Below are 14,277 nucleotides of genomic sequence, written 5' to 3' on the forward strand. Positions count from 1 at the left end.
CCATCATATACACTCAACCTTTGTCTGGATATATAAAAAGGCAACAGACTGCTTGCCATGGCAACACCAAGCATTCCAAGTCACCAGCCTCTTTGAGGATCTTTAAGACAACTGGGATGCTCCAATTAAAGAAAAGAGAATCCTGGACTCTGACACCCTCTCCCTAGCTCAACAACTTGCCCCCACTGTGGTATAACTTGCGCCTCCAGGATTGGTCTGTTAAGTCACCTCCTTATCATTTAGAAGTGAGCTTTGATTCATTGCTAGTCCAATACATCTGCCTGAATCCAACATGACCTTCTGCTGGCTCACTGTATTGTGATCCACATTGGGATGTTCCGGTGCCTTTTTGTCCTGTTTGGGTTGAGCTGGCACATTGCTTCTTCCAGACAATCATGTCCACCATCCTGGCTCTCTGCCCTGGAGTTGCCTTATACACTATATACACACAAGTATGTGGACACCCCTTCAAATTAGTGGATTCTGCTATTTCAGCCAGACCCGTTGCTGACAGGTGTATACAATCGAGCACACAGCCATGGAATCTCCATAGACAAACATTGGCAGTAGAATGGCCTTACTGAAGAGCTCAGTGACTTTTAAATGGCATCGTCATAGGATGCCACCTTTCCAACAAGTCAGTTCATCAAATTTCTGCCTTGCTAGAGCTGCCCTGGTCAACTGTGAGTGCTGTTATTGTGAAGTGGAAACGTCTAGGAGCAACAACATCTCAGCCGTAAAGTGGTAGGCCACACAAGCTCACAGAACCGGACCACCAGGTGCTGAAATTTGTCAAATTTGTCTGTCCTCGGTTTCAACGCTCACTCCCAAGTTCCAAACTGCCTCTGGAAGCAACGTCAGCACAAGAACTGTTCATTGGGAGCTCCATGAAATGGGTTTCCATGGCCGAGCAGCCGCACACAAGCCTAAGATCACCATGCGTAATGCTAAGCGTTGGCTGGATTGGTGTAAAGCTCACTGCCATTGAACTCTGGAGCAGTGGAAACTTGTTCTCTGGACTGATGAATCACGCTTCACCATCTGGCAGTCATATCTGGGTTTGGCGGATGGCAGCCAAATAGTGCCAACTATAAAGTTCGCTACCTGCCCAAATAGTGCCAACTATAAAGTTTGGTGGAGGAGGAATAATGGTCTGGGGCTGTTTTTTTTAGTCTCCTTAGGTCCAGTGAAGGGAAATCTTTACGCTACAGCATACAATGACATTCTAGACGGTTCTGTGCTTTCAACTTTGTGGCAACAGTATGGGGAAGGCCCTTTCCTGTTTCAGGATAACAATGCCCTCATGCCCACAGAGGGCCATACAGAAATTATTTGTCGAGATCGGTGTAGAAGAACTTGACTGGCCCGCACAGAGTCCTGAGCTCAACCCCGTCGAACACATTTTGGGATGAATTGAAACGCTGACTGCCATCCAGGTCTAATCGCCCAACATCAGTGTCCGACCTCACTAACTCCATGTTAATGCCTATGATTTTGGAATCAGATGTTCGAAGGGCTGGTGTCCACATATTTTTGGTAATGTATATTGACTTTGTGTCATCATGGTGTATGGGGAGGATGCAAACACACATGACTAGCACATAAGGCATGTGAACCAACACAACCTGACACTCATTGAAGAGAAATGCCACAAACTTAGTGGGCCTTCACATGTAATAGGAATTGCACTTCTCCAATGTTAATGCAATGGGCTTCCGAGTGGTGCAGTGCTCTAAGGCACTGTATCTCAGTGCTAGAGGCATCACTACAGACCCTGGTTCAATTCCAGGCTGTATCACAACCGGCAGTGATTGGGAGTCCCATAGGGTGGCGCACAATTGGCCCAGTGTCGTCCGGGTTAGGGTTTGGCAGGGGTAGGCCGTCATTGTAAATACAAATTTGTTATGAACTGACTTGCCTAGTTAAATAAAGGTGAAATAAAACAAAACAAAAACATCCTGAATCTCCCAGAACTGTCTTCAATAGGCCCACTCCACCATAAGCCCCACTTGCAGTTACAACAGGCAGAGACACCATAGAACTGGACTGTCACATGTCATGTGTCCATCCAACAGCCAAAATAAATGCCATCTGGAAAGTGCTGATGTGCATTGCCTTCTTATGTACATATTTTGCTACCTCCCATGGCTGGCCAGCCCATGTGACACCTGAACTGGACTTGCATGTGAAGAATGAGCTCTCATGCTGGGGTGACTTATGCATTGGTCTGGGAAACTGTGCAGTAATCCCAACATCCCTTTTAAGACATATGCCTATACACAAAAGGCACAGTAGGATGGCAAAATGTGTTGCATGTGATCGTTTATGGCGGCTGAACATTTACTGTGAGATGGTGTTTTTGTTTTATTTCATTTTTTTTATGACAAATTAGTGGGTAGATCACCTTTAATATTGCAGATAGATTGGAGCTTACATCAATGTAATTGTCTGCATCACTTCCAATCCACTATATATATATACAGTGCCTTGCGAAAGTATTCGGACCCCTTGAACTTTGCGACCTTTTGCCACATTTCAGGCTTCAAACATAAAGATATAAAACTGTATTTTTTTGTGAAGAATCAACAACAAGTGGGACACAATCATGAAGTGGAACAACATTTATTGGATATTTCAAACTTTTTTAACAAATCAAAAACTGAAAAATTGGGCGTGCAAAATTATTCAGCCCCTTTACTTTCAGTGCAGCAAACTCTCTCCAGAAGTTCAGTGAGGATCTCTGAATGATCCAATGTTGACCTAAATGACTAATGATGATAAATACCATCCACCTGTGTGTAATCAAGTCTCTGTATAAATGCACCTGCACTGTGATAGTCTCAGAGGTCCGTTAAAAGCGCAGAGAGCATCATGAAGAACAAGGAACACACCAGGCAGGTCCGAGATACTGTTGTGAAGAAGTTTGAAGCCGGATTTGGATACAAAAAGATTTCCAAAGCTTTAAACATCCCAAGGAGCACTGTGCATGCGATAATATTGAAATGGAAGGAGTATCAGACCACTGCAAATCTAACAAGACCTGGCCGTCCCTCTAAACTTTCAGCTCATACAAGGAGAAGACTGATCAGAGATGCAGCCAAGAGGCCCATGATCACTCTGGATGAACTGCAGAGATCTACAGCTGAGGTGGGAGACTCTGTCCATAGGACAACAATCAGTCATATATTGCACAAATCTGGCCTTTATGGAAGAGTGGCAAGAAGAAAGCCATTTCTTAAAGATATCCATAAAAAGTGTTGTTTAAAGTTTGCCACAAGCCACCTGGGAGACACACCAAACATGTGGAAGAAGGTGCTCTGGTCAGATGAAACCAAAATTGAACTTTTTGGCAACAATGCAAAACGTTATGTTTGGCGTAAAAGCAACACAGCGCATCACCCTGAACACACCATCCCCACTGTCAAACATGGTGGTGGCAGCATCATGGTTTGGGCCTGCTTTTCTTCAGCAGGGACAGGGAAGATGGTTAAAATTGATGGGAAGATGGATGAAGCCAAATACAGGACCATTCTGGAAGAAAACCTGATGGAGTCTGCAAAAGACCTGAGACTGGGACGGAGATTTGTCTTCCAACAAGACAATGATCCAAAACATAAAGCAAAATCTACAATGGAATGGTTCAAAAATAAACATATCCAGGTGTTAGAATGGCCAAGTCAAAGTCCAGACCTGAATCTAATCGAGAATCTGTGGTAAGAAAAAAACTGCTGTTCACAAATGCTCTCCATCCAACCTCACTGAGCTCGAGCTGTTTTGCAAGGAGGAATGGGAAAGATTTTCAGTCTCTCGATGTGCAAAACTGATAGAGACATACCCCAAGCGAATTACAGCTGTAATCGCAGCAAAAGGTGGCGCTACAAAGTATTAACTTAAGGGGGCTGAATAATTTTGCACGCCCAATTTTTCTGTTTTTGATTTGTTAAAAAAGATAGAAATATCTAATAAATGTCGTTCCACTTCATGATTGTGTCCCACTTGTTGTTGATTCTTCACAAAAAAATACAGTTTTATATCTTTATGTTTGAAGCCTGAAATGTGGCAAAAGGTCGCAAGTTCAAGGGGGCCGAATACTTTCGCAAGGCACTGTACATACATACTTACAGTTGAAGTCGGAAATGTATATATACCTTAGCCAAATACATTTAAACTCAGTGTTTCACAATTCCTGACATTTAATCAGAGTAAAACATCTCTGTTTTTAGGTCAGTTAGGATCCACACTTTATTTTAAGAATGTGAAATGTCAGAATAATAGTAGAGTGATTTATTTCAGCTTTTATTTATTTCATCACATTCCCAGTGGGTCATAAGTTTACATACACTCAATTAGTATTTGGTAGCATTGCCTTTAAATTGTTTAACTTGGGTCAAACATTTAGGGTAGCCTTCCACAATAAGTTGGGTGAATTTTGGCCCGTTCCTCCTGACAGAGCTGGTGTAACTGAGTCAGGTTTGTAGGCCTCCTTGCTCGCACACACTTTTTCAGTTCTGCCCACAAATGTTCTATAGGATTGAGGTCAGGGCTTTGAGATGGCCACTCCAATACCTTGACTTTGTTGTCCTTAAGCCATTTTGCCACAACTTTGGAAGTATGCTCGGGGTCATTGTCCATTTGGAAGACCCATTTGCGACCAAGCTTTAACTTCCTGACTGATGTCTTGAGATATTGCTTCAATATATCCACATAATTGTCCATCCTCATGGTACCATCTATTTTGTGAAGTGCACCAGTCCCTTCTGCAGCAAAGCACCCCCACAACATGATGCTGCCACCTCTGTGCTTCACGGTTGGGATGTGTTCTTCGACTTGCAAGCCTCCCCCTTTTTCCTCCAAACATAACGATGGTCATTATGGCCAAACGGTTCTATTTTTGTTTCATCAGACCAGAGGATATTTCTCCAAAAAGTACAATCTTTGTCCCCATGTGCAGTTGCAAAACGTAGTCTGGCTTTTTCAATGGCGGATTTGGAGCTGTGGCTTCTTCCTTGCTGAGTGGACTTTCAGTTTATGTCGATATAGGACTCGTTTTACTGTGGATATACAGTGGGGCAAAAAAGTATTTAGTCAGCCACCAATTGTGCAAGTTCTCCCACTTAAAAAGATGAGAGGCCTGTAATTTTCATCATAGGTACAAAAAAATCCAGAATATCACATTGTAGGATTTTTTATGAATTTATTTGCAAATTATGATGGAAAATAAGTATTTGGTCAATAACAAAAGTTTATCTCAATACTTTGTTATATACCCTTTGTTGACAATGACAGAGGTCAAACTTTTTCTGTAAGTGTTCACAAGGTTTTCACACACTGCTGCTGGTATTTTGGCCCATTCCTCCATGCAGATCTCCTCTAGAGCAGTGATGTTTTTGGGACTGTTGCTGGGCAACACGGACTTTCAACTCTCTCCAAAGATTTTCTATGGGGTTGAGATCTGGAGACTGGCTAGGCCACTCCAGGACCTTGAAATGCTTCGGCCACTCCTTCGTTGCCCAGGCGGTGTATTTGGGATCATTGTCATGCTGAAAGACCCAGCCACGTTTCATCTTCAATGCCCTTGCTGATGGAAGGAGGTTTTCACTCAATCTCACGATACATGGCCCCATTCATTCTTTCCTTTACACGGATCAGTCGTCTTGGTCCCTTTGCAGAAAAACAGACCCAAAGCATGATGTTTCCACCCCCATGCTTCACAGTAGGTATGGTGTTCTTTGGATGCAACTCAGCATTCTTTGTCCTCCAAACACAACGAGTTGAGTTTTTACCAAAAAGTTATATTTTGGTTTCATCTGACCATATGACATTCTCCCAATCTTCTTCTGGATCATCCAAATGCTCTCTAGCAAACTTCAGATGGGCCTGGACATGTACTGGCTTAAGCAAGGAGACCCGTCTGGCACTGCAGGATTTGAGTCCCTGGCGGCGTAGTGTGTTACTGATGGTAGGCTTTGTTACTTTGGTCCCAGCTCTCTGCAGGTCATTCACTAGGTCCCCCCGTGTGGTTCTGGGATTTTTGCTCACCGTTCTTGTGATCATTTTGACCCCACGGGGTGAGATCTTGCGTGGAGCCCCAGATCGAGGGAGATTATCAGTGGTCTTGTATGTCTTCCATTTCCTAATAATTGCTCCCACAGTTGATTTCTTCAAACCAAGCTGCTGACCTATTGCAGATTCAGTCTTCCCAGCCTGGTGCAGGTCTACAATTTTGATTCTGGTGTCCTTTGACAGCTCTTTGGTCTTGGCCATAGTGGAGTTTGGAGTGTGACTGTTTGAGGTTGTGGACAGGTGTCTTTTATATTGATAACAAGTTCAAACAGGTGCAGGTAACGAGTGGAGGACAGAGGAGCCTCTTAAAGTAGAAGTTACAGGTCTGTGAGAGGCAGAAATCTTGCTTGTTTGTAGGTGACCAAAGACTTATTTTCCACCACAATTTGCAAATAAATTCATTAAAAATCCTACAATGTGATTTTCTGGATTTTTTCCCCTCATTTTGTCTATCATAGTTGAAGTGTACCTATGATGAAAATGACAGGCTCTCTCATATTTTTACGTAGGAGAACTTGTACAATTGGTGGCTGACTAAATACTTTTTTGCCCCACTGTAGATACTTTTGTACCTGTTTCTTCCAGCATCTTCACAAGGTCCTTTGCTGTTGTTCTGGGATTGATTTACACTTTTCCCACCAAATTACGTTCATCTCTAGGAGACAGAATGTGTCTCCTTCCTGAGGGTATGACGGCTGCGTGGTCCCATGATGTTTATACTTGCTTATTGTTTGTACAGATGAACATGGAACCTTCGGACGTTGGATGAACCAGACTAGTGGAGGTCTACAATACATTTTTTTCTGAGGTTTTGGCTGATTTCTTTTGATTTCCCCATGATGTCAAGCAAAGAGGCATTGCGTTGGAAGGTAGGCCTTGAAATACATTCACAGGTATGAGTTTTGAGTTTTAATGACTCCAACCTAACTGTTTGTAAACTTTGACTTCAACTGTACTTAATGTAATCAGTTACAGAACTAATATTGTAAGTATAATTTGCTGAATTTACTCAGTATCGTAATTAATATTATGTGTTTTAGCTACAAATGTTTTTTACTTAGTTACTTATGTTACTCAGGTTAGTAAAATGTATTTAAATTGGGTTCCTACTTCTCAAATATATAATTACAACTATACTTAAAAAGCTGATGCAAATAGTTTCCTCATTATTCTTGGGATAAATAACAAAAAGTATTATTTCTGTACAAGGGAATATGCAAAAAGAAACAGTGTTCAATTTCAAACTTCAACACCTTTATTTAGAATAAAATGTTAACATTTCTTCAAACTTCAATCTCAAATTGCCCCTTAAACCCTACGCTTTGGGCATTTGTGGAGAGCTTATTATTTTGTAATCTGTAAGCATTCTGGGCATAACTACACCTTGCCTCCTTAGGTAAAGTTACATTCAGATAGCTTGCACCTGACAAATAATCCTGAAAGATATTAGTGCACTAGTGCATATGGAGTAAGTTTTAAAACAAAGCAGATTTTTAAACGGGAATTGACAATGTCTCTTATGACTTCATCTGACAAAGAGCATCATGTAAACTGTAGCTCCTATACCACCTAGCAATTAGCTTTTCAGCTTACTGAGTAGGGTTTAGACCACAGCTTCTGAGTGTATCTCTGAAAACAAGTAACTTCATCTTTAGAGCTTGGACCCGTGGAGAGGTCCTGAGATCATCAAGTTCCAAAAATACTTTTTGGAACACCGCAAAGGTTTATTTCAGTTCTTTAGGGTACTTTAGATTAAAGCCATAGATGAGACCCTTAACTTAAGCAATGTACAGCAAGGGCTGCCCCCAGGTGGTGAGGGTAGGTAACAACATCTCCACCCCGCTGATCCTCAACACTGGGGCCCCATAAGGGTGCGTTTTGAACCCTCTCCTGTACTCCCTGTTCACCCACGACTGCGTGGCCATGCACGCCTCCAACTCAATCATCAAGTTTGCGGACGACACTACAGTGGTAGGCTTGATTACCAACAACGACGAGATGGCCTACAGGGAGGAGGTGAGCGCCCTCCGAGTGTGGTGTCAGGAAAATAACCTCACACTCAACGTCAACAAAACAAAGGAGATGATTGTGGACTTCAGGAAACAGCAGAGGAAGCACCCCCTATCCACATCGACGGGACAGTAGTGGAGAGGGTAGTAAGTTTTAAGTTCCTCGGCGTACACATCACGGACAAACTGAATTGGTCCACCCACAGAGAAAGCGTCGTGAAGAAGGCGCAGCAGCGCCTCTTCAACCTCAGGAGGCTGAAGAAATTTGGCTTGTCACCAAAAGCACTCACAAACTTCTACAGATGCACAATCGAGAGCATCCTGTCGGGCTGTATCACCGCCTGGTACGGCAACTGCTCTGCCCACAACCGTAAGGCTCTCCAGAGGGTAGTGAGGTCTGCACAACGCATCACCAGGGGCAAACTACCTGCCCTCCAGGACACCTACACCACCCAATGTTACATGAAGGCCATAAAGATCATCAAGGACAACAACCACCCGAGCCACTGCCTGTTCACCCCGCTATCATCCAGAAGGCGAGGTCAGTACAGGTGCATCAAAGCTGGGACCGAGAGACTGAAAAACAGCTTCTATCTCAAGGTCATCAGACTGTTAAACAGCCACCACTAACATTGAGTGGCTGCTGCCAACACACTGACTCAACTCCAGCCACTTTATAATGGGAATTGATGGAAATTGATGTAAAATACATCACTAGCTACATTAAACAATGCTACTTAATATAATGTTTACATACCCTACATTACTCATCTCATATGTATATACTGTACTCTATATCATCTACTGTATCTTTATGTAATACATGTATCACTAGCCACTTTAAACTATGCCACTTTGTTTACATACCCTACATTACTTATCTCATATGTATATACTGTACTCGATACCATCTACTGCATCTTTCCTATGCCGTTCTGTACCATCACTCATTCATATATCTTTATGTACATATTCTTTATCCCTTTACACTTGTGTGTGTATAAGGTAGTAGTTTTGGAATTGTTAGGTTAGATTACTCGTTGGTTATTACTGCATTGTCGGAACAAGAAGCACAAGCATTTCGCTACACTCGCATTAACATTTGCTAACCATGTGTATGTGACAAATAAATTTGATTTAATTTTGACTGTGTAACACTGGGAATATCAGCCAGGACCTCTGCTCCTTCACACTCTATGTTCGATCCTGATCTGGCTATGCCAAATGTGACTTGGTTCGGGAAACTAGGCATATGTCAAGCGTCACAACTTCACAAGAGAGACACTTGAGCGTAAGCTTTTTTTTAAAAGATGTGTTTTTTGGCAGGAATGTCTTCTGGAACATGTGAACTTTCATGTGCCTTAATAGCAAACTTGTATGCCATCTGTAAATACAAATAAAATTGTTAAATTACGAACCTTGTTGGTTAAGGCACGGAAAAAGTTAGCAACCTTCCCACTAGCCATGATTGGATGGGATAATGACTGGGCTGGAAATACCGAGAGAGGAGTCGGGGTTGGTCTGCCATATTGAAGGCTGCTATCTATTTGAGTTTCTCAATCTGTGTTAGTAATCCTGTTGAACACGGCTTTTTAAAATATGTATTGTCTAGTGGAGCTGCATAAATCTTGCTCTTCATTTTCTGGAGGATCAAGTTTTGAAATAAGTGGAATTAGAGTATGATAGCTAAAGAGAGAGACCTATCTATCTCCGGATTACATCTTCAAATTAAGGGCAACCGTGTTATGGCATTCCGGACAGAGAGGCACTTGTTGATAGTCTAGTGTTTGCTAGCTACATTTTCACATATTACACATTTATGGTTTCATTTATAGTTAAGGTGTACTGTTAGCTAGCTAGCTGACGTTAGCTGGCTGCCTCCCTACCTGACGTTATTATTTGTTTCCCAGAGCCGTTTGCATTTCTAGTTAGAGCCTAATGTTAGCTAGCTGACATTGGACGTGGTTGGTTAGCTCCCAGCACTGTGGCATTGTTGCCACTTTGTTCATTGTTGTTAAACTAGCTAACATTAGCTGGCTGGCTCGTTAGCTAACGTTACGTGACGTGTGTGGTCTTAAACATTGTTTACCTAGCTAGGTTAATTGTTTACCTAGCAAGCTAGCTTTATGTCTTAAGCCTACGTGTACTGTTAGCTAGCTAGCTAACGTTAGCTGGCCGTCTCCCTAGCGGACATTATTATTTGTTTCCCAGAGCTGTTAGATAGATAGACTCTAATGTTAGACAGTGTTGGCACTTTGTTCATTGTTGTTTAACTAGCTAACGTTAGCTGGCTGGCTCATTAGCTGATGTTACGTCACGTGTGTACAACACCCGTTGAATATGGCCTGTGTCGGTAAACATCTGCAAAAAAGCGTAATGAAATTGAGACGAGATGGGTAGGACTAAACTTAAGAGGGCCTCTTCACTAGATACCAAAAGTCAAAGGAGATTTTCTCAAAAGTGAGTTTACAAGTTGGTCAACTTTCAAAGCAGAATTACTTTCCCATTGTTCCTCAAATGCAATGTATAATATACCATTTTCTACTTTTATCCAATGTAAAAAACACCATTTCACATTTTGCTACATAAGACCGAATCCAGGTGGTGAATCACATTTGTGGTTCTCACCTCTGCCTTTGACTTCAATTTGTTACAGTTTGTATCGTGTGTGTGGTTCACACCTTCTATGTGAGTCACTGTACAGATAACGTTTAGGTATGGTGTTTTTACTTTACAGTAATGTTGTTTTATAAATGTCTTAACAGTATACCTTTATATTATTCACCACAGAGTGGAGGATGCAGAGGATTTGGATGATAACGTTTGGGAGCCACCCCTCCCCAGCAAGCACCAAGGTCTTCAACCTCCACTATGTCAATAACCTTGTCTGATGCTTCTTCATCCACTTTTCATAGACCTCTTGGAAAAGAAAATAGGGGCTTGTGGCACCATTCGTCCTGACATAATCAGTTTCCCCAAAACCAAGGTAAACAACATGACAAAGACAGATGAGAGGGGGACCATACTTTGGATCAGGACTAGCAAGCTGCTTTTTGTGAAATGGAAGGACACTAGGGAAGTAATCATGCTCACCACACAGCATAAGGCATTCAATAACGATCATCTCAAGGAGTCTGAAAATTGGAAGAATGTCCCCGTTTCTGTGAAGGACTACAATGCCAGCATGGGGGGTGTTGACTTATCTGATGCTCTGATAGGCTAATACCAGGTCCTCCATAAGACCAGGAAGTGGTATAAGACTTTTGCTACAGTAAATGCTTTCATTCTCAACAAGTAAATGGCCAAAGCAAAAGGTCAAACCCCTCTCTCCCAGTTGGCCTTCCGAGAGCAGCTGGTGTTGTAAATGGCTGAATTGGGGCCCCAAAGCAACCTCACAACCATCACAAGAACCCCCACTCAAGGTGAGCACCACTATCCAACACACATGCCAAAAGACAAAAGGAAGAACTGCAAGTGTTGCACAAGACACAGTGGGGGAAAAAGGGGGAAATGACAGATCTTCTGTCCGAAATGCCAGATCACTTTTTGTTTCTGACTAAGAGGGAACTACTTCAAAGACTATCACGACATGCACAAGCTACACAAGAAAACAAGAATGCCATTTGTAAATAGTTCAGCATTTGTAAATAGTTCCTTTTTAGTGATGGACACTTGTGTAACCAAGTTTGTGTTTGATAAGACATTTTTATATGTTTTTAATTGACTCTACCAGTCAAAAGTTTGGATACACCTAGTCATTCAAGGGTTTTTCTTTATTATTTTACTATTGTCTACATTGCAGAATAATGGTGGAGACATCAAAACTATGAAATAACACATATGGAGTCATGTAGTAACCCAACAAGTTTTAAACAAATCAAAATATATTTCTGATTTTAGAGTATGTGTGCGATGGCGAATGCTGTGGTATCACTGCAGAATGCTGTGGTAGCCATGCTGGTTAAGTGTGCCTTGAATTCTAAATAAATCACTGACAGTGTCACCAGCAAAGCACCATCACCTCTCGTCCTCCTCCATGCTTCCCGGTGGGAACCACACATGCAGAGATCATCCGTTCACCTACTCTGTGTCTCACACAGACACAGGGTTGGAACCAAAAATGGCAAATTTGGACTCATCAGACCAAAGGACAGATTTCCAACAGTCTAATGTCCATTGCTCATGTTTCTTGGCCCAATCAAATCTCTTCTTCTTATTGGTGTCTTTTAGTCATGGTTTATTTGCAGAAATTTGACCATGAAGACCTGATTCACGCAGTCTCCTCTGAACAGTTGATGTTGAGATGTGTCTATTTGAAATCTGTGAAGCATTTATTTTGGGATGGTAACTCTAACTTTTCCTCTGCAGCAGAGGTAAATCTGGGTCTTCCTTTCCTGTGGCGGTCCTCATGAGAGCCAGTTTTATCATAGCGATTAATGTTTTTTTCGACTGCACTTGAAGAAACTTTCAAAGTTCTTGACTGATCTTCATGTCTTAAAGTAATGATAGACTGTCATTTCTCTTTGTTTATTTGAGCTGTTCTTGCCATAATATGGACTTGGTCTTTTACCAAATTGGGCTATCATCTGTATACCATCCCTACCTTGTCACAACCCAACTGATTGGCTCAAACGCATTAAGAAGGAAAGAAATTCCACAAATGTAACTTTTAACAAGGCACACCTGTTAATTTAATTGCATTCCTGGTGACTACCTCATGAAGCTGGTGGAGAGTGCCAAGAGTGTGCAAAGCTGAGATAAAGGCAAAGGGTTGCTATATATAGAAAATATATTTTTACCACATTCGGACACTTGAATGTACATTGGATACCCCATAACACCATTACAATGTTTCTGTGAGGTTGATATGGTTGATATGGTAGAAATTGTGTTTTTCTACAGAAAGAAATTGCATTTAGGAATTGCAAGTATGTACACTACCGTTCAAAGGTTTGGGGTCACTTAGAAACGGTCCTTGTTTTTAATAAATAAAAGTACTTTTTTTGTCCATTTAAAATAACTTCAATACAGTGTAGACATTGTTAATGTTGTAAATGTCTATTGTAGCAGGAAACGGTGCCACGACTCCCGCCGAAGTTGGTCCCTCTTCTTGTTCGGGCGGCGTTCGGCGGTCGACTTCACCGACCTTCTAGCCATCGCTGATCCACTTTTCATTTTCCATTGGTTTTGTCTTCCATCACACCTGGTTCCAATTCCATCAGTTACATGTTGTTTATTTAGCCCTCTGTCCCCCCCATGTCTGTCACGACTTCTGCCAAAGTCGTTGCCTCTCCTTGTTCGGGCGGTGCTCGGCGTTCGACGTCACCGGTCTTCTAGCCATCATCGATCCATTTTTCATTTTCCATTGGTTTTGTCTTGTCTTCCCACACACCTGTTTTCAATTCCATTCATTACCTGTTGTGTATTTAACCCTATGTTTCCCCTCATGTCTTTGTCAGAGATTGTTTTATTGTCAGTGTTGTTTATTTGTTGTGTTGTTGTCGCGACGGGTCCTCGTACCCATGTTTTTCCATGTCTGTACTGTTTAGTGTTATGGAGCATGTTCTGTGGACATTTATTAAAAGACTCCATTTACACTCCATTTTGACTCTCCTGCGCCTGACTTCCCTGCCACCTATACACAGCGCTGACATGTCCTTGTCCGTAATTGTTTGTTGTAGTGCTTGTTCACGGTATGTTGGTATTTACCGGGTTTTGTTTGACCCATTTATTGTATTATTCTGTTGACGGTGGTTTATGGTTATTAAACACAACCGTTGTAAATCAGTTTCCGCTCTCCTGCTCCTGACTTCTCTGCCGCCAGTAGCATCGCATTACAAACGGCTGATTTTGAATGGAATATCTACATAGGTGTACAGAGGCCCATTATCAGCAACCATCACTCCTGTGTTTCAATGGCACATTGTGTTAGCCTTTTAAAATGATAAACTTGGATTAGCTAATTGATCATTAGAAAACCCTTTTGCAATTATGTTAGCACAGCTGAAAACTGTTGTTCTGGTTTAAGAATGAATAAAACTGGCCTTTAGACTAGTTGAGTATCTGGAGCATCAGCATTTGTGGGTTTGATTACAGGCTCAAAATAGCCAGAAACAAATACATTTCTTCTCAAATTTGTCAGTCTATTCTTGTTCTGAGAAATGAAGCCCATTCCATGTGAGAAATTGCCAAGAAACTGAAGATC

Source organism: Oncorhynchus kisutch, linkage group LG22 (assembly GCF_002021735.2).
Source record: "Oncorhynchus kisutch isolate 150728-3 linkage group LG22, Okis_V2, whole genome shotgun sequence".
In the NCBI taxonomy this organism is placed as follows: domain Eukaryota; kingdom Metazoa; phylum Chordata; class Actinopteri; order Salmoniformes; family Salmonidae; genus Oncorhynchus; species Oncorhynchus kisutch.